General features: G+C 38.3%; 1 protein-coding gene across 3 annotated transcripts in view; it reads left to right on the plus strand.

The window, feature by feature from the left end:
- Positions 1–27,083, plus strand: part of ABCG2 (ATP binding cassette subfamily G member 2 (JR blood group)) — a 136,106-nt gene that overhangs the window by 23,772 nt on the left and 85,251 nt on the right. Inside the window, exon 1 of one of the 3 annotated variants that reach the window (XM_075201912.1) lies at positions 7,071–7,156. The exons of 1 other annotated variant lie outside the window; for it this stretch is intronic. The gene's annotated coding sequence lies outside the window, so the exon portion shown is untranslated. Of the gene's footprint in view, positions 1–7,070; positions 7,157–18,240; positions 18,308–27,083 lie in introns of those variants that run through there. One more of the 3 variants, XM_075201928.1, reaches the window with a different exon arrangement.

Here is a 27,083-nt window from a genome sequence, read left to right on the forward strand (position 1 = left end):
ATATGTTTTATATATGAATATAACCTATGGTACACATTTATGCTACTCTGTTATTGCTACTTTATGATTTATATGTGTTACTGATGTCTTTTTTTTTGTACAAAAATCCATATGTATATCGTTTACATTACAACTTGTTTGTGTGCTTATACCATTGTGATACCTGTTTTCTGTGTTTTTCCATATTACCATTGTGACCCTTTGCACCTGAGAACTTTCACGTTTACCACTTTAATGTAGGAGGATCTGAATCTCCCTCTTTAAATTTATCCCCAACTGGCAGCATAATTCAAATATCTTTAAGGAAGCGCAGATAACCCACTAACTATTGACATACTGTATATCTAGATAATGGCCATGGAGCCCACCTAAAGAAATGTCATACAATAGAATCTGTTCAGCTCGGGGCCACAAGAGCTGGCTGCACATGATTCCAGTGAATAGTGTGGGCAGTGGCCCACACTCTTTTATTCATATATTGGTGATATTATGTCTAAAACAACATTTTAAACACTATTTTTGGTAATTACACACTGCATATTTTATAACGAAGAAATATGATAAAATGATTCCTTATTTTAAAAATATCAGTGTTCGAAATGGTGAGGGGGTTATAGTGTCAGTCGCGGCTGGTACTGGTTCTTCAGATGTGTGAGTGTGATTGAGGTACAGATGATAAGCAGTGGTAGAAGTGGGGGGTATACGGTGGTATTCTATACTGCCACTTCTCATACTGCCTTCACTGGAAAACTATCACATACTATTCTCTTACATTCCCATTACATTTTCCATACCCCCACTTCTAAATTTCCACTTCGACCACTGGCCGTACACATGACCGTTACAGTGGCATTATTACTTCTTTCTTTCTGCTACTGATTCCTCTATGCAACCAAGCATTTGACTTGTCTTTCACTTTGACAATCAATTTCCGTCGCATTCTCTACTTTATGACACGCCAAGCTTCACCTTCGAACCTAGCTTTTATTCGATAAGAGATGGGCGGCGGGTGAGATTTAGTGGGACATAAAGGAGAGAGTAGGAGTTGGGAGCCAACAGGGCATAAAGCAGAGAAAAGGACTGATAGGACATTAATCAGAACGAGCTGGTGACACAAATGAATGTATAGCTAGCAACAGGTGAAGGTGGGATGAGCTGAATGTTGCTATATACTGAGTTAGACTCCTGAAAGAAAAGGTCTGACTGGTTGCTATTTGCATGTACCTACCAAAAATCACCCTCAATGTAAATGTAGAATAATCAGTATTAAACATAAGAGTACAATTTCCCTTGATTATTTTACATCTTGTACACCATGGTATAATAAAGTATTTAGGAAATGGCTGGCCATTTAAAAAAATGTATTGGTCAACATCGGCAAGGTCAGATGTTGACCACATTCACCTTGAGATGTGGTCTTCATTTATCCGGATTTACCATCTGTCCTGAGGGGTGCATTATGGATCCTGATCAGATGTTGCACAGGATTGAAAGTCTTTCTCTGCCCATACCAGATGAAACAGTTTAATTATCTGTCAGAATCGTAGGCTGTATGGTCACCTCAAAGCTAAAATAAAGGTTGTTTCATACAAAAGCTCTACCAGTGGTTTTTACAGATATACGTGTAAAGGTTTCAGCAACTAAATATATTTTATCTAAGGTTTTGGTTTGGTTTTTTAATCTGCTTGTATTTCAGGATTAGAGGCCCTGTAATGAATGGGTAGCAGACTGTCCTATATATGAGTAGGTGTTAGTTAAGGCTGTATATAAAGAATGTGATATGTATTGTCTTGTCTCTCATATAGCCGAACAACACTGTCTCATTGTCACAGTATGCGGATGGAAGGGGCGATACTTTTTCCAGACTTGTTACTTCTTTACATAATTATAGGCTCCATGCTTATTATTTCACGGAATTTGTGGAATGTGTTCTCTAAAAAAAAATGTCTGCAGGACACATTTTCCATTGGTGGTGCAGACCGATTACTGTGCTGCCTAAGCAGAAAGGGATTAAAAGTCACAGTTTTCAGCTGCTGATTTTTAGAAGAATAATGTAAGAAATAAAACATTAAGTGCATTTGTTTCTGAGCAAACTGAGTTTACTAATGAATGTGGAGCTAAACTAAATGCAGCAACCTTGTATTCTCACAATATTATATTATTCTACAAATTAAATGTGCTGCTTTGGATTCTAGAAGTATAGTTGTTTTTGGGTAAACAAACAGGCTTTAAGCTTCTGCATACCTTAAGCTTCCTAACTCTTAATGTGCGCTGATCCCACTCAAGTTTTCCAAGTTCTGTTCCTTTACATTACTTGTATTGGAACAGGTTTGTTCAAGTACTTGGTGTTTTGCAATTACAATAAGGAAGACCAGACCTTCTGACACCATCTAAGGAGGTAGGTTTATATAGCCTGGGTTATTAGGATGCTAGATGGGGTCTCTGAGATACAAAACAAAAGGTTAGAAAATCAGAAATCATTGTCAAGCTCCTGCTTTTCATTTTTGCTAGATACTGATTTTTTAATTCTATCAAGCATTAAAATTATATTTTTGGTCACTATAGGACACAATACTGAGATAATGAGATCTGTTAAAATAAGCAAATCATTTACAATCTTCGTTTTTACAAAATGAGATTCAAAATCACATTTAACATTTGCATGTTTTATTCGATTTGCTAAGAGAATAATACACCAAAAGCACTAATTCTTTTTTACTTTTATTAGTTTATATCCTATTTTTACCACTGGAAGGGATATTACCATTGTAAGAATTACCGGTAAGAGGTTATCACCAAATAGATTCTGCTGTCTGCTGCTTTCTGTTGCCTGTGTCTAAATGGATCATTGACTCAGCACTGTACATGCTTTATCAAGCAGTTTCCCTGGCTAGTTGAATTTGGTGACACAGGGAAACAAAGTGCACTGCCCAGAGGTCTTTCAGTGTTTTTCAGTGTCACGGTTATAGAGTCAGTTACTCGACCACTTGACTACTAAGAGGTGCTTTTAATGCAAAATAAAGTACTTGCATAGAGTAAATGTGCGAGTGTTATCAATGAGGCAAGTAGTATTCGACTCACAAACAAGTTGGTCATAAACAAGTCCATGTAAGTACGATGTACTCTAGACCTCCATATCAGGTCTTGACAGAACTTATAAAAAATAAAACCATTCAAGAAAGTAAAACGCTGTAACATGTATACCTTGGCTATGTCAATTGTTTTAAACTCTAAATAAAATAATAGTAAAATAATAATAAATTAAAACTCTAATAAAGAGTTTTAAGGGTTATGCACTCTGATGGTTTTGGTTCATCTCATGTCAGACATTGAGCACACCCTGGATGCGTATGTTTGTATATGGAAGTAAGTTCATTAGCACTGACTGTGTGGTCCTTATAATGTCAGGATAGAAGTATTGTTCCTAATACTGTCCATGAGCAGGAGCCCTAACTGTAGATGAATGTATAATATCTGTATTTTAAAAGGAAACACTTGTTTGGAGTGTTTCAATATTTCTTTCTACACAGTTTATAAGGGTTTCCTTCTCATTGTCAGTAACCAACTGTTAGTTACCACTCCTACTAGTGTCACCTTACCACCAGACATTCACCAACTGCGAATACCAGCTGCACAGTAGTTGTAGAAGAAACTTGCTGCAACCACTAGGCTCCTTTGCAGTGCCTAGAACCACTTACTTCTGACATAGCTGGTATAGCTGCTACAATGCCTCTTTACTGTGGACTGCTGGGTAGCAGGCAGAGCATTGACACAGAGACACTGAGTTCAACACAGGACAATCTTCAATCAGTGATGGTTTATTGCTCAAGAGTCCTGACTTTTACACACCAGTTTGTGGTACTGGTGATCATCCAGAAGTTACAGATGGAATAATACTACATTTTACATGGGCAGCATATTACACTAGATATTTAACATCCTGATGTAAAATTCTCTAGACTTTGACTTTTAAAATTTAACAACATTTACATCAATCTGTGATTTCCTAAATCACTTGCTATTCCATTATTCAGACAGGTTTCCTATCTCTCCAAGACACAGGATGAAAGGTAACTACTGTGCATTCAAGACAAAAAGACCTTTTGGTTACTGAGATGAAGAAGTCTAATTAACTTGATGAGAATTTCCTTTCTTCCTTTCTTACATAAACACAATTCCTCCAACATATGAACATAGCATCAGAAATCAATACATTTCTAATACACCAATGCAACACAATATAAAAAAATCAGTACATTTGCAATGATATCCGATGGCGCAGTGTGCCCCTATTTGAAATAAATATCTACTATAAGTTATTTTTATATGATCCAGCCACACCGCCCATTTCAGAGGATGTCATAAATCGGTTCCTCTCGAAAGCTGGTTTGCCCAGACTGTGTGCTTCGGCGACTGAACAACTGAATGCGGCAATATATATTTATGAAAATACACAAGTGGTAAAAGGCCAGTAAGATGCTAATTCCCCTGGTCCAGATAGATTCTCTGCAGCATATTACAAAATATTCTCTGGAGTCCAAAAGAGTCTCTGGAGACCTGTGCTCCATGTTTAATGCTGCTCTTCAGGGAACCCCCTTACTAGAACCATACCAGAAGCAAGAATAGTAGTAATACATAAATAAGGAAAGGATCCCCTGGGGTACGCTAGCTGTAAACCTATTGCTCTTCTGAACAACAATATAAAGTATGCTAAGAACTTAGCCAAATTTTTCCAGATATGATCCATCGTAATCAAGTGGGGTATATCCCAGCAGCACAGGCCAGGGACAACACAAGAAGGACAATAGATCTTATCCAAATCCTAAATAGAAGATAATCATGAGCAGTAGTTGTGTCCCATGTAAACCCCTCGAGAGTAATCTCTACCCTCTGTGCCTGGAAGCGAAGCTCCCACAGTGTAACCTTAGATTTCCTTCTTCAAGATCCCCTGCCAAACCAGAACCTTCATCATAGGAATTACTCCTTTTGTTATACAGAGTACTGTACCGTGTATTGTACCTTGCACCTTCTCACCTCCATTTCTCCTCTTTATATACTTTTCTTTTTTTTTACTTTTTTTTTATTCACTGCTATAAAAAAATATGTAAAATATCCTGAAGACCTGTTACGGTGTTGTATTATAGAAAATTGCTTACCATTTTTTAATAAAATGTAACTTAAAAAAAGATTCTGTCAACTCCGGAAGTAAGAATTAACTGTCTTACCTCACCATATTATATACCCTTGGTCAAAGCAATTATCCTTACAAATTATATTACAGTTACCTTTTATTTATAAAGCTCTGTCATATTGCATACATTGACATGAAACAGAAGGTAAAAATGGACTTGTACAAATGAGCTTACAATCTACGAGGTATGGGGAACAATTGACACATAAGGTAGCGGAATAACAATTGTAGCTGCTGGTGAGGAAAGTGTGTTTGACCATTGTTAGGCAGCAGCATTATCAGCTGCCAATAATAAAGCAGTCATTAGCAACTGGCATTTTTGTGCATCTACTGGTGTTACATGATTGGAAGGAGGCCAAGTACTTATAGGCTTGCGTTTGGTGGTCTCTGTACAAGAGATGGGTGGTAGATGGGCGATGGGCATCTGTGCGCCAGGTGGCTGGTAGAAACCCTCCAACAGGCACATCTCTGAAACATGTTCCTAGGAGGAGGACCATCAGCCCTCAAAATAGGGGCACCCATATTAATATTTATATACATCAGACTATCACTCCCCCCTTTTAAAGTTATATATAGAAAATAATTAATGGTGTTTAATTGAATTAAAGTATAAAAGAACAACATTCTTCACCTATTAAGGTGCACACACCTCCTTTAATGGATAACAATTACTGTAAGTCCATCATATTATGAAGAGCAATAGTTCTTCTATTCCTGACCTTTCAGTTATCTAAGGCTGATGTGGTCCCATTGCCTATTATAGCTAAAATTCAAATTTCCACCCTTCATAGCTAGGTATACTCCATATGAGGGAAATGCTAACCAAATGATCCTTAGGTATAAGTTAGTAGAAATCATACATCATAGCTAAGAGAGTATTATTTAACAGGGGTCTGATGAGTAATTCTGACGTAGTGAAGGTGTGATTCTGAACTGAGACAGTGGTATGAACCCACTGACCGTTTCTGTCTTGAAATTATATAGTGAATTTATTTTCTATACTTACTGACCCTGATCTCTTAAGGCAAACTGTATGGGAGACTGTCATGGTCCAGTAACTCACCTGAGCCTACGTGACGTGTGTGACAAAGGATTAATGAAAAACAACCACTTGGTCCGTTTAAAAATGTTTAAACTGCTCCCAGTCTACCTCGCATACTACCTTTTGCCTTACCAATTTCACCACCACCAAGGTTTGCTTTAAGAGCTGACACTCTTACTCAGGATGTATGTTTCTCTCTAATTTTACCTCAGTTAATCTCTCACAACCTAATCAAAGTTATTATAAACCTATTGATCTCCCCTCTTTCAGCTATGTAGTGTTCTAATACCAACTAATTTCTGGCAGGTGAATTTGTAAAAACACATAGTCCTAAACTTATTATGTGTGGCTTAATATGGGGAATTAATAAATTCAAGCCGCAATCCCCTCCCTCGTGGTTTTTTTGGCTGTGAGAAGATGCAGAGAAGACCCGTGAAAAAACGGTATATAAAAACTTAATGAATAAATAAGATGTGATAAAATTATGTAATCTAAAAATAAGAAGATATAATATTTAAGCTTTTTTTTTCAGCATTATTCAGAATTACTATTATCAATAGCACTGTAAGGCAGAGTGGGCTGGAACTCTGAAGCACTGTATGTAATCATAGACAGCCTTGAAACACTTAACCCTTTCAAAGGGTTTGTTTCTGGTAAACCAATACTTCCCATGTTCCTTAACCGCATAACAAATCATAACAAAAAGTCTTAAGATGTGTAAAACACTTATTTTTCTAGTCAAATATTTACTTCTTGTTAGTGTATAAGCTACAATTGATCATAATGTAACTTTCTTAAAGCTGTATGGCCCTGTAGGGTTAACAGTAGAGAAGCTATCTGCATCCTGCAGGCTGTAAGCATTTAAGTTTCCGGAGACCCTGTGTATAATTCCTCCTTCCAACAACATGGCTGCCTGCATATAGGTAACGTGTTTTTGCATTTCTATCTTTTGTGGGTTTTTCCTTTCTTTCCTACTGGAATATTTTATGTTTGGGTTGATGCATCAGGAATGTTGCAGTTTGCGGTACCTCTTCTAAATTTATTTAAGCTATTGTCTGTCGACACAATGCCGAGCTGTGTCTATGGTGTATAACATGACAAGGTTTTTTTTCCCTAAAAGGAATAGTTTTGTACATTCCTCCAGTGTGTTCCTAATGTAGTACATATTGTGTTTAATAGATAATAAGAAATATTTTATATTGCACTGCCCAGGATGTATTAACACTGTACAATGCAAAAGAGGGCACTGTAAACAGGTATGCCTTTGTTTTCATCCATAGACACACATAAGCACCTCAATAATTTTTTGGGATACAAAGTAAAATAACACAAAGCTTCAAACATTGTAAAACTATATTCAGCTTACCAAAAATACTCATTGTGTGTGTGTGTGTGTGTGTGTGTGTGTGTGTGTGTGTGTGTGTGTGTGTGTGTGTCTGTCTGTCTGTCTGTCTGTGTGTGTGTGTGTGTGTGTGTGTGTGTGTGTGTGTGTGGGAATCTAGACTGTAAGCCCCAATTGGGCAGGGACTGATGTGAGTGAGTTCTCTGTATAGCGCTGCGGAATAAGTGGCGCAATATAAATAAATGAGGATGATGATAATACTTTTGAATTTAGGAAGTAGTAACTAAGGAATTTATCTGCTGGAAAGAAAGAGTGGCAGTGTGATTTGAATCCTAAAGAGAGATGTTGGGATGTGTCACTGTTTACAGTTTTAGGGGTCTATTTAATCGAGAAAAGCCCTAAATCTGCTGAAAACGATTTAGAGGTTCTCCCTATTTAAGAAGCTAGTGATAGCCTTTGATGGCTGTTGCCAATTACAGCTGTCACTGGGTTTTCCTGTGGAAGTTCATTTATTAACTTTGACAGCTGTCATCCTACTACTATTGGCATCTCAAGATGACCTATACAGCACTTTTTTAATTTAATTTCTTGAGCTATTGCATCCTGAGGTGACAATATCAGGAGAAGGGCTGTGGCAGGATTTGTACCACTGTTAAATTTTGAAAACCTAAACCCAAACTGGGTAAAGAAACCAGGCGCTGACTAAACAAGTCTATACCTTTAAATTTTAACCATAAAAAATTCACAAATTATCTACTTAGAAAGGATAAAAGTTGCTGCTTATTTGCGAAGTTGTTGTGTATCAAATCCAACTCCAATATATAAATGTGACAAAATGTAGTATATCTAATGACTGATTGTTATTTTCCGTTGAATCTATGTATAACACTGTGAATATTTCATATAATCTGTGAAAGTGTATTTGGTTAACTGACCCGAGTCTGACCTAGGCAAGGGTCAATGGTCTTTTGAAATTAGCCAGGCCCAGAGACAGATATCTGAGTAGTTTGTGTATGCAGAGGAGTTAGGCTTAGTCAGGCAGAAAGATCAGAGCTGAGAGATCATCTGAGGTGCCTAAACATATATCTTAGTGATAGATAATTTACTTAATTGAAAGTGTAAATTCCTAAGGTGGGGGTGAAGAGCCTGTAAGAAGGGTTTAAAATCTTCTGCCTTAGACAATAAGGTGTGCATTTCATTAGGGGTCTATCAAAACTGAATTGCCCCATCCTTCTCTTTGTGTTCCCTCACACACAGCAAGGCTACCTCGTAAGTAGTACTCTGATTTTATTTCCTATTTTATTTTTTTAAACTTATGTGCAACCTAATGTATGTCTGTTTATTACCTTTTTGTAAATAAGCCTTGGAAATATTTTTCAGATTAAACATATATAATCTAATGTATTTCTCTGTGATTCTTTGTGAAATTACGAAGCCCCAAGGAGGCTCATGCTACATGTGTATGTGATTTAAGTGTGAAACTTTAATAAGTGGTTTTGGTGACCATAAGGACACCATAATAAATCCTTTGTGGTGGCGGAAAAAATTTATATTCATTGTTAATTAATTAAGGTAACACCAGACACGACCAGCTGTTCAGATTGCTGTATCTGGGACAGGCTGGGCATTCGTGACAATAAACAAATAAAAACAAAAAAGTGCAAGATAGATCCAATCTAAGAAACAAATATCACCGTAGCTTTAAAATGGTAAAAAAATATATTTTATTTAAACCTCCACATTCAATACATACACATATATAGAACAATAAAAATGCTGATAAAAATAAACCCCATATAAATCCTGGTCCAGACCATTTTTTATCTCAGATTAAAAAACATACCTATAGTGCACTTATAGGGAAACATTTTATTTTGTCCCATTAATAGTATTTTATATCTTAATCCTAGGATTTATAATAGAATGAGATTACAGGATCATTCCATAGTTCACGACTTAATTGTGCTTAACAGGATCCACACGATTGATATAAGCAACACACAACACTCTCTTCAAAGTTATAATGACCTTTTTTAAGTTTATTTTTATCAGCATTTTTATTGTTTTATATGTGTATGTATTGAATTTGGAGGTTTAAATAAAATATATTTTGTTTACTATTTTAAATCTTGGAAAACAAGTCCTCATATCATTACATGATCAGTCCCCTACCCATGCATGACAATAGTAGCAGTTCCCCCATATTGATATCATAAGTGCCTTAATATTACACAGTGCCCACACCTTAACTATGCCAAAATTGCTCCCCTTTTAATTACACCAGACCTCCCCCATATTAGCAGTAATGCCTTTATACAAGTGCAGTAGCCTACACCACACTACCGTACATTCATACTGAAAGTCTTGCTGCCTTGTATGAGACATGTGGCTCAATATATTTGTCCCCCTGCATTGGTAGCCTAGATTTACAGCAGCAATCTACCACCAAACGTCTTCCTTTCTAATTGCATTACGTTAGGCGAAGGCTTGGGCTGCCATGTAGGTAATCTTGCACTGATTTAGGGCCCTTCTCCCTTTCTGCTCCTAAAATGTCACAGTTTAGGCTAAATGTAAGGATAATCTCCTTGCAAAAGTCTTTTAACTTAATTTTTATCATATTGTGTCTATCTCCAGTGTGTGTATGTGTGTATATGTGTACCTCTTTCTCTCCCTCTGGGTTATCATGTTTGTTTCTCTCTGCTCCCATTGTGTTTGTGTACGGAAAAAAAATATTTTAAAAAATATATATTGCATTTATTTTAAAAATATTTGAAGAAGACAATTGAAGCCTGGAACTAGTCATGTTTGTTTGGTTTTGAAAAATAGAAAAATGTTATTGAGGCATCTTTAAGTTATGTGTATCTTATTATTACAATGGATGAGTGCTACAGTTTTTATTCCAGATTTTTTAGCCAGGTCTGGTGGTCTGTAATCTAAGAGAACATACCCTTGCTCGCTGGGGTGGGGTAAATCTTTGCAATGGCATTTACAGCAATGATAAGGTATTTCCCAGGAGAGGGATTGGTTATGACATTACCGAATAGTAACAAACTTACAACACATTAAATTTATTGCGTGAAATGTCTGAGTCCTGTTAAATGGAAAAAGGTAACCTCTCACATTAAAAAATGTAAACCTGACTTTTTGCAGGAGACTCATTGGTGATGTGGTGTTGGTTCCATCTTACAAGATAACTGGATAGGTGATTATATTGCTGCCACATATCACACTAAAACTAGAGATGTGGCAATTCTATTATAAAAATGCCATTAATACAAGATTCTAGACTCTTCGTTATCCACCCTGATGGTCGCTATCTATTACTAGATATACAGAGGGAAGACTTTAAACTTACCCTATTTCATTTTTATCCTCTCCTGACCTCTCCTCTTCCCTCCTCATTAGGGTATCCTGCTGAATCTTTGGATGTCCCAGTGTTCTTTTAAACTCAAAATGCTCAAAACTGAACTTATTGTCTTCCCTCCCTCCATAGTCTGCTCTCTTTCCATAGTCTCCATCACTGTTAGTAATACCAACATCTCCTCTTTTCCTCACGTTCGATGCCTGGGTATCCTTGACTTCTCCCTATCCTTCAACCCCCATATCCAATCCTTCACCAAATCCTGATGCTTTCATCTTTGCAACATAGCTGTTCTATCCTGGTTCTCACCCTACCTTTCTAATCGCTCTTTCACTGTTAATTTCTCTGGGGCCACCTCTGCTCCTCTTACTTTATCAGTTGGAGTACCGCAAGGATCAGTGCTAGGTCCTCTGCTGTTCTCTATCTATACCACTTCTCTTGGAAATCTAATAAGTTCCTTTGGATTTCAGTATCATCTCTATGCGGATGATACCCAAATTTATCTATCCTCTCCTGATCTCTCGACATCTGTATTGTCCCGTGTAACTGACTGTCTTTCTGCCATTTCATCTTGGATGTCCTCTCGCCAACTCAAACTTAATCTTTCTAAAACAGAGTTAATAATTTTCCCACCCACCAACAAGAGCATACCTGACATTTCTATATCTGATAACATGACCATAAATCCCACCCCACAAGCTCGCTGCCTAGGTGTAATCCTTGACTCACACCTATCCTTTGTTCCCCATATTGACTCTATATCTAAATCATGTTACATACATCTCAAAAACATTTCCAGAATTCGCACATATCTCACACAAGACACTGCAAAAACCTTAATTCATGCACTTATCATCTCCCGCATTGACTATTGCAATTCCCTCCTTACTGGCCTTCCCAAAAACAGACTCAAACCCCTACAATCTATTTTGCACGCTGCGGCAATATTGAATTTCCTTGCAAATCGTTATTCCTCTGTTGAATCACTCTGTATGTCTCTACACTGGCTGCCTGTTTTCTACCGAATCCAATATAAAATACTTTTACTAACCTACAAGGCCATCAACAAAGCTGCACCAACATACATCTCCTCTCTTGTCACAAAATATCTCCTAACTCGGCAACTCCGTTCGGCACAAGATTTGCGTCTCTCATCCACACTCATTACATCCTCCCATTCCCGGTTACAGGACTTTTTCTGGGCTGCACCCACTCTATGGAATTCTCTCCCTCGCACAATAAGACTTTCCTCTAGTCTACAAGCTTTCAAGCGTTCTCTGAAAACCCACCTCTTCAGACAAGCTTATAATATTCCTCAACCACCCTCTTAACCTCACTACACTACCCTATTACCACCTGTTATACAACTACCCCTTGACCAACATTGTTGTGTGACAGGATCATTTAGCTTATGAGTCACTTTTACCTTTGCAGTCTGGCTGGGCCGACTGCAAATGTAGACTTAAACTCATGTGTCAAACTCCCATTGTCAATAGATTGTAAGCTTGCGATCAGGGCCTTCTCACCTCTTTGTCTGTTTTACCCAGTTTGTTTATTAGTTTTAATATGTTTGTCCCCAATTGTAAAGCGCTACGGAATATGTTGGCGCTATATAAATAAATGATGATGATAGCTCATATCAGACCTTTACTCTCCATTGATGTCACCAAAACTCTCATCCATTCTCTGACCATTTTCTGCCTTGATTACTATAACCTCCTCCTTTTTGGCCTCCCTCACACCTGTCTCTCTCCTCTTCAGTCTGTACTCAAGGCTGCAATGAGACACTACACTGGCTTCCTTTCCGCTACAGTATTCCCTTCAAACTTCACACCCTCACCTATAAAGCCCTCTCTAACTCTACTGCTCCTTACGTCTCCAACCTTATCTTCATTCATACTCTCTCTTGCCCTCTACAATCAGCCAACGACTGCCGCCTCACCTCACCTCTGGTAACCCTTGTCTCACTTCCGCATTAAAGATTTCTCCCTTGCTGCCCCACTTCTCTCAATTTCCCTTGCTCTATAAGGCTATCCTCTAGCCTGCAACACTTCAACTAATCCCTTAAAACCCACCTGTTGAGCACTCCGCTGTCTTACCTCTCCCCTGCCCCCTCCCCATCCCACCTCTTCATGTGTCTTCTTCAAACTTGACGTATTCCTCACCCTTATTCATTCTCCATCCTTGTTTAATCCACTATTGTTTATCACACTTCCTTAAGATTTCTAGTTCCCTTACACTGACTCATCACTGTGTGTCTCTTGTTGGTCTGCCCCACCACCCCTTAGATTGTAAGCTCCCACGAGCAGGGCCCTCTTACCTCATGTCCTCCTCTTGTAGCACCTGGTCACCAGGCTCCCGCCTTTGGTCTCCACCACTCTCTTGCCTTTGCATCTCTATCACTGGCTCTGATCCTGTTAGTTGCACCCACACTGATGGACAAAGGTGGAGCTAGCTCTAGTACATTTCCCCACCTCTCCTCCTTCCCTTTTCTAGTTTCTAAGTTTTCTGGCATTCTATTATGTGTTTTTGCCCTGTGTCTGTTCATAGCTGTGGTTCCTTTGTGGCACCCTATAAATAAAGAATAATAATAATAAAATTCTGGCCTATAATCATGCAGCTTTATTACAATACCTCAGAGACTAGATACAAGACCAAACTTTATACGCCAACACTGTTCTTGAAAAACAATTTCTTGATAATATGAATATTGTATCTTTTTTTTACATATCCCTGATCAAGATACACCCCCACAAATTCTTGATAATCCATTATTAATGTTGACAAAAAAAATACACCATATAGCCACCCGAAATACTCATTACATCTATCTGGGGAGCACTGACTTTCAAAGAGATGGTGCTCAATATCCTTATTAACTAATATTAATACTACCAGATGGGAACCTGACAGACTTTATTTGATACGCCAATTAAAAGATACCACCACAAAAAAACGCTCCATTACGTACAGACAAGAGAGAAATTCAGTGTTGTAGGCTTGTATAGATTTGAGATTTTGTTTTGTTTTCTTTAAATGCATTTTATTTATGTTTTCGAATACAATACAAAAAGCAAACACAATAACCAATAGTAGTTAACTAAGATTGATAATCCCATCACCAGGTCAACATAACTATTTTAAATAATATAGGAAAGGAAACCTCAAGTGCTTGAAGATATCTAGTAATGGTAAGAAAAGAAAGCAACAAAATTAAATGTAGTGAAAAATATATTTCTTATCTTTGGCGTGGAACAGGATAGGGCAGTGGTTCCCAATCTTTTTCGACTTGTGTACCGCTTTTGAACCCATTTCTATAATTTGTACCCTTTGTTTTTAAAATGGCTGTATTTAAATACTGACACTTTTGTTCACTGCCTATCATAATGTATAATAATGTAATGAGGAAATAAGTTGGAAAAGGAAAATTACTACACTAAGGGGCATATTCAATTCTCGGCGGAAAAGCGAAATCCCACGGTCCGCGCACTATTACCGTTATTACGGTTATTCATGCCACTCCTCTGGGCGGGTGGACGTCGGCAGCTCCTCCTCCATGGACGGTTCAGTCATGATCCCACATGATCTCACGTGACTGAACGGCAACAAATTAGCGGTGCAGAGAGCCGCAGCTGTGTTTTGAAAAAGTTTAGACCAGGTCACCAGATGTTCACAGCTCTAATAATGCAGTGGGCGGGGCCAGTCCAACGCCATTACTTATTATTTTTGCTGTACCCCTGAACCGCCCTGCACGTAGCCCCGGGGGTACATCTACCAATGGTTAGGAACCACTGGGATAGTGGAAGTGTGGAATCTAGGGAAATGGTTAATTGAGACTAGAAGATCTGTGTTTTTACATGCTCAATACTATGGTCATAAAATTCTCAGTTCTATACCTACAAGTGATTGGGATAACCCTTTATATCCTTTACTCTTAAAAAATCCTCCTAAACCAAGAGCAATTTCATTACATTATGAATTAGGTAATGTGGTAAAGTGGTAGGTGCCGTCCCATGCCTGAAAACTGCAGAGCGCGCGGCGTGGATGGAGAAAGGTAAGCAAGGGGGGGGGGGGGAGGTGGTATATTAATATAGTCAGTGTGTGTGTAGTATACTGTGTGTGAGTGAGGGGGCAATATACTGTGTGTGAGTGAGGGGGCAATATACTGTGTGTGAGTAAAGGGGCAGTATACAGTGTGTGAGTGAGGAGGTAGTATACTGTGTGTGAGTGAGGGGCCAGTGCTTTTTGTGTGAGTGAATGGGCAATACACTGTGTGTGAATGAGGCTCCAGTGTATTTTCTGTGAGAGTGAGGGGCCAGTGTATTTTCTGTGAGAGTGAGGGGCCAGTGTATTTTGTGTGAATGAGGGGCCAGTGTATTTTGGTGTGAGTGAGGGGCCAGTGTATTTTCTGTGAGAGTGAGGGGCCAGTGTATTTTGGTGTGAGTGAGGGGCCAGTGTATTGTGTGTGTGAGAGTGAGGGGCCAGTGTATTTTGTGTGAGAGTGAGGGGCCAGTGTATTGTGTGTGTGTGAGAGTGAGGGGCCAGTGTATTTTGTGTGAGAGTGAGGGGCCAGTGTATTTTGTGTGTGTGTGTGGGGCCGGTGTATTGTGTTTGTGTGTGTGAGTGAGGGGCCAGTATATTTGTGTGTGTGTGTGTGTGTGTGTGTGTGGGGCCAGTGTATTGTGTGTGTATTGCTATTTTATTTGTGTTGTGATGATAGGGCAATTTAATTTAATAGTGGGGCCTATGAAGTTAAGATGGGGTGATTGGACCTTTAGTTTAATTGTGGAGTGGTTTGGGATCCATTAATTGAATGTGGCGCTGTTTGGGGAAAATGAGGTCTATTTATTAAAAGTGATTATGAATTATTTAATGCCTGGGATGGTTGTGGGAAATGGTTATATTTATTAAGCGTAAATGCTATTTAATTTATTGCTGGGGCTGTTTGGAGGGAGGGAAATATGTTTATTTATTAAATGGGAATACTATTAATTTAATGTCAGGGTTAGTTAGAGGGAAATAGGGTCTATTTATCAAATGTGAATACTATCATTGGTTGGAGTTTTCTAAATTTCATGTACCATTTTTTTTTCTCCAAAATAGGGCCTCCAATATTCCAGGATACAGACAAGTGGCAAATGAGCTAAAGAAACCAGCACCCACAAGTAGTGACAGTGACAAGAACAGGTAGGAGAGAGCAGGACAGTCTGCCAACTGTCCTGAATCTGGTGGGGCAGTCCCAAATTTGGGTGACTGTCTCGCTTAGGACAGTCACCCAGGACAGCTTCACCGTGTACTACTTGTAAAGGCAAAACTGTGTGCACCTAACAGTAGTGCACACAGTATTGCCTGTGTATTTGTCTAAAATGATAACCATGCTACATCATAGGGGTTTACCCAGTCTAAAGTGCCCAGCCCCCCAGAACCTTAATCCAATTCTGGGCCTGGGTGTAAAAATATATATATGGATTAAGCAACACTAAAATAGCCTCTTTTTATATAGATAAATATATATTGTACCAAAAACCACCCTTTAAGGATGGGCCGCTACTTATGGGCCAGTGCTGTGTGCTTGCCCCCGGGGCTAAAGTCTGCCAGCCCCCCCCCCCCCCCCCCCCTGGCAAAGGGCTTACATATCCCTATACATATGGCATTTAATAGGTATACTTGATAGTCCAGCATGCCCTACGTGTCATCGCCCTTCTATGGATCTCTTTCATTGCCCGGTGGCTTGTCTGATGATCAGACACTTTTGTTTTAGAGCTTGGAAATTTGCTACAGAAGATTTAGTAAATTACTTATTTTACCCCTGAAAGGACAGTTTGGGGAATTTTACAAATACTAGAATAGCTAAAGGAGAAAGGAAATCATTGTTGGCCATCTCAGCAGCAGCCCGTAAACGCGTCCTTCAAATGTGGATTCAAAATCTTCCCCTCATTTGAACTGTTCAGAGGAAAACTTTTCTTTGCCTTTTGTATGGATTGGATGAAGGTCTCCATAAAGAAATACAAACAAAGATATTTTATGAGACCTGCAAATGTTTTATTTTTACTTTGCAATCAACAAAAGAACATCTGGAAATTTTGTATGAAACTCCGCTATATATGATAGAACTGCCTATTGCCTGAGACATTTTCCTGGTTCGTGCTCACCTGTTCCACTCATGGCTTAATATAATTGACGCACCTAATCAGTCAATTGTTTTACTGAGAATTAATACCTCCCAGTATTTGGCTTTGCTAAATTACCATTACATTTAATATTATGATAGGGTTGTTTTTTTGTCTTTATGACTTCTATTTGTTTTTTTATGGTTCACCGGACATATTTTTATGTTTCATAATTTTTTATAATGCCTTGTTTATATGTGTTATCTTATATCATTGTTATTTACTTCAATAATTGGAAAAATGTTTGAGAGAGAAAAAATGTTTAAAAACAACTTCCAATGTATTGCGATAAACATTGGAATCCCCTCTCTAAAAATCCTGCACCTGACATTTAGGTGCTTTTAATTAGACTATGTGTAACCATGTTTCCACAAAAAAAAAAAAACAACATTATCTAGAGTTTGTAAAGTAATTAGCAGAGAGAGGAAGAGATAAGCACCATGTTATAGAAAAAAAATTGCTCATTTAGGTACCCATCTGATTGAAGTAACTTTAAGGAAATGTTTAATAAGCTTTTTATAAAGGCAGACTAACATCTAACATTTTCTTGCTTAATTGTGCGCAGTACAGTGAAATGGAGTTTTATGAGTTTTTTTACTGTGTTAAATGGTCAGTAGTTTGCATATGTTTGTGGTTGCACACAAAATCAGGTTTTACAATATATTTGCCTACATCTCCTTTCTTGTTTGCAGGAGATTTGAAGTCAAGTTAGGAAAATAAGAGCCTTGATGAGCAATTTGTCATCAAGGGAGCAAAGAAATAATTTTATCAAGCCTCACTCAACAACGTATTACACAAAGTGGTAGTTGTGATGTCTTCATCACATCACTGCTACAGGGCAGTTACTAAGGTCAGCGGGCCATGATTATGTGATTTGCGTCATGTCCCTGCCCACCTTGCATGAGGTAAGTGCTCTTCTGAAAAATTGCCTGCTCTGACCCCAATTCAGGAGTCTCATGTACATTCTGGGAGTGTAGACAACTATATATTGCAGCAAGTCACAAGCATTCAGCTGACTAAAAACAAACTGAAAAGCATGCATAAAAATAATACTTGTTATTGGATGGAAAACAAATGACATCACCAGGGAGCAGGGACAGGTTGTTAGGGTAACCAGGTGCCTCAGGAGCACATTCAAGTACATCCTGTGTTAATATCAGGAGCCTCCACAAGTCTGACAGCTTTCCCTGATCCTGTACTGGTAAGGATGATGCAGCTTTGATCTATGGTAGATTTGCATTGTAAGACTTTTCTCAAATGAAGCCAGGCAGAAGTGTATTTAGCATCCATCACTTGTTCTGGTAAACATGTCAGTTTCTTCAGCTGATTTGTTGCTTCTGTGCTTACTTTAGTGTGGTGATCTTATTCAGCTTTTGTTCTGTTGATGGTCACATACTGTCGTGTGTTTTCCCTTCAGCAATGATATAATTGCACTTGACCAAGCTTAGGAACTATGTGTAGCTAAAACATCTGTCATAGCCCTCTGTGGCCAATTGTGATTAGTTTTCATATCTATAATTAAACCTATGCTGCATTTTGTTACATTGAATATTCTATGAGGTAACCACATTTGTGAGAGATGATTTTTGCAGTTAGGGTCCTCTTAACATGTTTGTGTGCATTTGTGTTTCCATTCTATAAATAATAATAAGAAATAATTCAGAGACCATTGATCGCTCCATAGTATTTCTCCAAAACATGTCCTGACTTAAAGTATAGTATGCTCTAAGACCCTATAAAGATAGTAAAACACATTAACTAGGAAGCCTGTGTATACTGACAAAACAAATGGATTTAAAGACAAACTTTTTGCATCTGTCTATATTAGATATTGTATGTCAGTTGCAAATTATTTTTTTAATAGCCTCTCTCTGCACATGACTCTATTTGACTGTAAAATCTAAAAGATTGTACTTTCCATAATTTCCAGGAGAACAAAAATGTGCATATGGTCTCTGTTTGCTCTTTGAGCAACAAGACTTTGTTTACATTCTTATAAAGATCATTGCGTGTCATTATTGTTTCTTTATATAGTGCTACCATATTATGCATTTATATAGTGCTACTATATTATGCATTTATATAGTGCTACCATATTATGCATTTATATAGTGCTACTATATTATGCATTTATATAGTGCTACCATATTATGCATTTATATAGTGCTACTATATTATGCATTTATATAGTGCTACCATATTATGCATTTATATAGTGCTACTATATTATGCATTTATATAGTGCTACCATATTATGCATTTATATAGTGCTACTATATTATGCATTTATATAGTGCTACTATATTATGCATTTATATAGTGCTACCATATTATGCATTTATATAGTGCTACCATATTATGCATTTATATAGTGCTACCATATTATGCATTTATATAGTGCTACCATATTATGCATTTATATAGTGCTACCATATTATGCATTTATATAGTGCTACCATATTATGCATTTATATAGTGTTACCATATTATGCATTTATATAGTGCTACCATATTATGCATTTATATAGTGCTACCATATTATGCATTTATATAGTGCTACCATATTATGCATTTATATAGTGCTATCATATTACATAGAATATTGAATCCCTCACATCAGTCTCATAGGATCTTTTGGTATAAATTCACTACTACACACACACTAGGGTCAATTTTGACATCACCCGATTAACCTACCAGCAGGGCCGGATTAAGGGAATGGAGGCCCCTGGGCTGTAGCCCAGTTAGCCCTAGGGTTAATCCGCTGTAGCCCAGTTAGCCCTAGGGTTAATCCAGCCCTGCCTACCAGTATGTTTTTTGGACTGAGGGAAGATACCGGAGCACCTGGAGGAGACCCATGCAAACAAGGGGGGAACGTATGAACTCCACACAGATAGTGTCCTGGATGGATCAAAGCCTTGCGTTGTCAAATCAGTAGTTGTGTGTCCACTGTATATGATCATCAGTTTCTGTGGATGTTTATGCTATATTATAATAAACTCTCATTCATATGAGTTATCGCAGCGATAGAAGTCTATCTACGTATAATATTTTATCACCAGTTATCGCAGCGATAGAAATCCCTTATCATCACAATATATGAAAAAAAAAATGGATTGTCTCGAAGCAGTATCTTTTCTCTTTGTAGGCATGCCGGCTCACACATGCGCACTGAAAATAAAAGAGCAGAATTGGGCTTTCACTTCCACTAATATAAAAAAACAGTACAAAATAGAAATTGTTTAAACAAACTTGAAACATTTTTTTCACATAAAAATTCTTTATTGATGAAATAGGAGCTAGACATCACTCCTTTGCAGACATTTATAAAATCCTTCATATACATTGTGCCAGAAAGATATTATTTGGATCCAGTTTTATTTCTTATGAAATTGGTGTTTAAGAGCAAACAACTTTTGCAGCAGAGAGCAGTTACTCCAGTCCCCATTTTCTAATCAAGGCAAATGGATCATTTTATTTGTTGATATAGACCAATCCAGGACCTCAAAATAGAGTTAATCTCTATAGTAAAGACAGTTTTTCAACTGTGCCTATGGAACATTTTGATAATTTTTACCCTTTTCTACATTTGACAGTGATAATAGTATATTAGAGATATCTTTGTTATGCTCTCGATCCTGCAATTTATATGTCTCCGCTTTGGCGTCTCACATTTTTCTTGTTTTTTTTTACAAAAACCTCAATATCCCACACTACAGAGTAAGGAGAGAGAGAATAGCAAAACCGCTACTAGGCCATTTCTTGTATGACATCTTCAAAAAAGTATGAAGATCCTTTAGAAGCTCTTTCAACACGGGTCAGTTGTCTTTTCGTGGACAAGAAAGAGGCTGTAAGGAAAAGAGTCCTGGAGGTAAATGAATCAAGCTGCGAGTTTCCGGTTTGAAAACTGGAAATGTTGCCTATAGTAACCAATCAGATTCTAGTTATCATTTATTTAGTACATTCTACGAAGTGAAAACTAGAATCTGATTGATTGCTATAGGCAACATCTCCACTTTTCAAACCAGACGGAAACGCACAGCTTGATACATTTACCCCCTGGCCCTACATCCTTTTCAAGATTCTACAAGCAGAAAAGTAAACGGGGGGACTTTCAAATATATCAAGGATTTTAACAATGTACAGGAGGGAAACATTCTTTAAAGGAATTAGAGTGGAGGGAAATTTGAGGAAAAACTACTTCACAGAGGGTAATTGGAATAGCTTCCTATCAGAGGTAGTAGAGGCTAATACAGTAGAGCAATTTAAATATGCTTGGGATAGACATACGGATATTCTTACAAAGAATATTTGAGGTTATCATAGGTTAAAAGCTGGGCAGACTAGATGGGCCAAGTGGTTCTTATCTGCTGTCAAATTCTATGTTTCTATACCGTAGTATGTGGACTTGTTGTCTGAGCATCCCTTATTTTGTCAAATTTGATTTGACTGCCCTTATGGAAATATGTATTTTTTTCCGTGTCTAGCCAAGCACTACATCAAGTGTGTACATTAACAACAATTGTGAAGGATTCTTATATTGTAAGCTTATTTGGGCAGGACCAAACTGCTGTTTCATGCCATTGTGTTTTGTATATTTGGATTGTGATCCCCTTAATGCAGCGGTTCCCAAAGTGTGCGCCACGGCTCCCAGGGGTGCCGCGGCGCTGTCACAGGGGTGCCGCGGAAAAGCCAGAAACAAAAAGCACAAAAAAAAATAAAAAATAAATACTTACCAATCCGCGCGGCACCCGGGACCAGCATCCTCCTCTCTCCCTCAGCTGACAACTCGAGCACAGTTTTATCCAGCACTGGACTCTGCAGACAGCTACTCACAGTCGCTGGGTCCTGTGCTTCTTGCCTTGCATACTTGTAGAGCCTCTGCTGGTCATTGCAAATCAGTGGTCTGCTCTGAGGACGCAGATAGCGGTGGTCACTAGACTGCATCAGTTTCACTAAATGCTGGAACGGGGAGTGAGTACCTTTTATATTTCTGCAACAGGAGTCACCATTACACAGCACTACGCTTACCGCACAGCATAGGAGTGGCAGGAAAATGAACAGTAGGCTGTCTGCCAGTATCTGTGCCACACTCCAGTAGCTGTCCCTACTCTGGGGTATTTGAATCCTGCAACACTTTTCTACACAGTGGTGCATCAAATTGTCACAACTAGGTGCTTTTCAAGTTCCAGCATCGGGCACCAATAGATACTAATTGTCAATTGATGATGATGCATATGCCAGCCTATACTTAAGGACTGTATGTGGAGAACATTGTATTGGAATTTTGCACTTGGCTGAGGAACTTTAGTCTCTGAGCCCTTAGTGCTTCAGTGCACATATTTGACAATAAATACTGTCAGGTTGTATACACTGTGACAGAGAGAAAAGTGCCTGACTTTATAAACATTCAATACTTTGCCTTAGTATTTAGCCGCTTCTTCTTGGCCGTCACAAAACTACCTGCATAGTGTGAGGAAACACCTGTTATTGATCCCGCAGCAGTACATATTTGTGGTATTGGTTTGCCTCCCTTCCACATCCCTGCTTTCCTAGTACCAAAATAATCAGGGGCTCAGTGTGCCTCGTCATAGCCCCACACAATATACCTACCTATAGCAGCGTATTCCTAGTTTAAATGGGTAAATTCAACCAAACTGTTGTTGTAGCTGCGTGCCTGGAGAAGTTTGCAAGATCTATGCCTGCCAATTCAGAGGACATTGTGACCTCCTGTTAGCAACCTTCTGCTCCTGACTATCCTCTTATTTCTCAAACCTGGTCTGAGCCATCCCTTCAACAAGTTGTGAAGATAGCTGACAGCTGCGGGAGAGAGGAGAATGCTCGGTCCCGGGCGCCGTGTGGACTGGTAATTTTTTTTTTCTTTGGCTGGCTGCGGCAGAAGAGGCAGCGTGACAAGGGGCAGAGGTGGCAGCGTGACAAGGGGCAGAGGGCGCAGCGTGACAAGGGGCAGAGTGAGGGGGCAGAGTGAGAAGGGGCTGAGTGAAGGGACAGAGGGGGCAGCTTGTGTGGAGATGAAGGAGGGCACAGAGTGTGTGGAGATGAAGGAGGGCACAGAGTAAGTTAGCTGTAAATTATTCTTTGGCAGAAATATAATTGAAAGAAATATATAAAAATATTATTTTCCCTTGGATTTATGTGTATTATTTTTGCATACAACTAAATAAGTATTTCTGTCCTGACCTAAATACTTATTACTTTTTTTTGACCCAAATACTTCTATAACAGGACTGCTCGGTAATTATTTTGGAGGGGTGCCTTGAAAAAATTATGGAGACTCTAAGGGTGCCGCGAACTGCAAAAGTTTGGGAACCACTGCCTTAATGTACAGCGCTATGTAATATGTATAACTATATAAATATAGGATAATATATAATTATATAAATATAGGTTAATAATGACCAGGTATTCTCAAGTCTTCAATAATAGACTTGTGGCTACTAAAAGGAAGATCCTCATGGACAATAAGATGTATCACACTCCACACACCTTTCCACCTTCTTTGTTTTCCCAATAAGCTGCGTCTCAATTCCCCACTGATATGCCAGTCCTTCCTCCAAGACTTATCCAATGCTGTATTCTCACCAGTGGAATACATTTATGTGCTCAATCAGACTCTCCACCAGCCTCCAAAGTTTTAGACATTCCTTAAAAATCTACTATTCTCCCACCTAACCCCACTCTTTCTGGCCCAGTTTGCCTTTTCTTCACATAATCAAAATGTGTTGCCTCCACCCCTCATCATCATCATCATCATCATTTATTTATATAGCGCCACTATTTCCGCAGCGCTGTACAGAGAACTCGCGCACATCAGTCCCTGCCCCATTGGAGCTTACAGTCTAAATACCCTAATATAGACACACACTCACACACAGACAGACAGACAGAGAGGGAGAGACTAGGGTCAATTTTGATAGCAGTCAATTAACCTACCAGTATGTTTTTGGAGTGTGGGAGGAAACCGGAGCACCCGGAGGAAACCCACGCAAACACAGGGAGAACATACAAACTCCACCCCTCTTGTCTTTCTTCGCCCTCTTCCCCCCCACACACTAGATTGTAAACTCTCAGAAGCAGGACCCTCAGTTCCTCTGTCGTCGTCGGCTCCATCTTTGTCCACTTGTATGTGCCTTTTGCATTTTGTATATCATATTTGTTTTTTATATACCTTTCCTATTAAATGTTATACTAAGTATTATGCTTCATTTCATGCTAACCTTACATTAATAATTCTTGAATGTCATATTTCCAAATTGTATGGCATTTTTGTGGTGCCATGTAACCGTTAATAACAATAATAATGATGTCAAAAGGTCTGTTCCACTCCTAAACCTCTTTCCATTCTGTCACAGGAGGTACCACTAAAACTATCTGTAGTTTTGCAAAATCATTAGAAATTAAAGTATTTGTGTTCTCTGGAAATCCAACATTTTTTCTGAAAATCCAGCTGCCTATCGCACTGCAAATGTGTTCTGTAGCTTCATGTGTAGGTGGACCTCCCTGCTGCTTGTAGGTGATAACATTCTCATAAGTGTTCTATAATTGGTAAAAGATTACATACATGTGAGGTGGGAGCTGGATAGCAGACCATCTACAAGGCCAGACCTCACTTATCTCAGCTAGACATTGCCTGCAGAAAACATCCAAATAGTTGCAGTATGGAATGTGTTAAGTTTTGGTAACTTCAAACACGCAAACCTAAGACTTAAAAAAACAAGACCTTAAAGTTGCTAGAGCAGCGTATTCTTATGGTGCATACCAATATGTACAGTTACCACTTCCCCTTCAGATCTACATTTACATTACACAGTGTGTGTGCTAGGAGTCTCAACCAGAGTATCTGTGTATTATTTACAAGGTAATCATGTAGATGTTTGTTTGCTTATACACAGATGTGGTAGAACTAAGGGCCTGATTCATTAAGGATCTTAACTTGAGAAACTTCTTATTTCAGTCTCCTGGACAAAACCATGTTACAATGCAAGGGGTGCAAATTAGTATTCTGTTTTGCACATAAGTTAAATACTGACTGTTTTTTCATGTAGCACACAAATATTTGATAGCTTATTTGTACACTGAAATTTAAAGTTGATATTTGTGCGCTACATGAAAAAACACTAAGTATTTAACTTATGTGCAAAACAGAATACTAATTTGCACCCCTTGCATTGTAACATGGTTTTGTCCAGGAGACTGAAATAAGAAGTTTCTCAAGTTAAGATCCTTAATGAATCAGGCCCTAGGTCTGTAATTACGAAATCGAAGTTTGCAATTATTTTTAAAGACATTTTAAATCTTTTTAGAAGCAGATATTGCAATATGATGTGATTTGCGACTTGTTAAATTTACAGTATGATATTTGTTACTTTTGTGTGATCATTGTGGAAATATTCTACATCTGCATAAAATGACATTTAAATATATTATTGTGCATTTAGGTTATGTTTATATCTATTGAAAATTAATGGACAATAATGTGCACTTTAAACACTATTTTCATGTGTTTCATAATTGTTTTATTTATATAGGCCATATTAAGCAGCATTGTGCAAAGAATTTGTAGTCATTCACATTAGTCCCTGTCCCATTAAAGTTTATAGTCTAAATTCCCTAACACACATATGCACACAAATGGGTCATTTTTGTCCCAAACCAATTAACCGACCTGTATGGTTTTGGAGTGTGGAAAGAAACCGGAGCACCTGGAGGAAACCCACGCAATCACGGGGAGAACATACAAACTCCACAGAGATTAATTAGAATTGAACCCATGGCCTAAGTGCTATGTGGCACAATGCTAACCAATGTGCCCTTATGAAGTGAGATTTGTATGCTGCAGCATTTAAGTAGTCTCCTCATTGTTCTTATTTAAATTACTGCTCACAACAAGTCATGCGCCCACAGCCAATCACTGTAAAAAAAATAAAAGCAACTGTGCTGGTATGGTAGATCAGCTTTGGCTAGAAAACTGAGGCAGTTTTTTACGAGAGGAAAAACTGCCAAACACGGTGCCAAATCCCCCCTTTGGTGATGCATGCTTATTTTTGCCCAAGTATTTTTCTTTTTGCAACGCGTATTGGTTTGCAGAACTGGTATTTATTTGCACATGTGATTACTTTTTTCCTGCCTGCCAGCCAAGGTACACATTTAGTTTGGAGAGGTGTCAAAAGACTATAAATTAGGTATACACCTTGAAGAACACTGGGTGGTCAATCCAGACACACTGGTGAAAAACCAAAGGGTTTTAGGGTGCACATCCTGTGTGCTTCATACATAAGTTCCAGAGTGTATACATTATCTAGGATAATACAAGGTTAAATGTAACAATGAGTGTAGAAATGCGGTATCAAAATGACAAAACACACAAAGAAAAACTCTGGGCCCATATTTATAGAACAAACACAAATGTAGCAACTCATTAACGTTGTATACAATAAATGATCATGAAAAATGTAAAGCTATGTTGCATATCTTATAAAATGCCCCTGTATAAATCCCATATGCCCACTGCACTGGGAATTCTGACATACCCAGACATAAATTGTTTCTATTGAAAGTTTCCCAAAAGTTTGGGGGTACGAAAAGCAAAAGGGGAAAATGAAAAATACAACATCAGGGAAGAATAGGTGGGTTACAAGAGGGAAGGGGTATGAAACACCATTTTAGAGTGTTAACCAAATACAGTTATAATTTGTAAAATAATTATACGTGGTCGTAGCATATTAAAAACATTGCTGGGGTTCAACTAGAGGGAATGTTGTGAGGTCTGACTTACTGCTCGGCTGGTTGTACGAGGAGCCTTCTCCATCTATCACATATTGGTGCCATTAGAACCATTTACCTACAGGAAAAGAGGCTACAGTAGAAATTCTGACACACAATACAACACATTTCTTGGAAGCTGGTCACACATTATCATTATTCAGTGTATGCCAACTGAATAGATTGTAAGCTCG

The sequence above is a fragment of the Mixophyes fleayi genome, chromosome 1 (assembly GCF_038048845.1).
Source record: "Mixophyes fleayi isolate aMixFle1 chromosome 1, aMixFle1.hap1, whole genome shotgun sequence".
NCBI lineage: Eukaryota > Metazoa > Chordata > Amphibia > Anura > Limnodynastidae > Mixophyes > Mixophyes fleayi.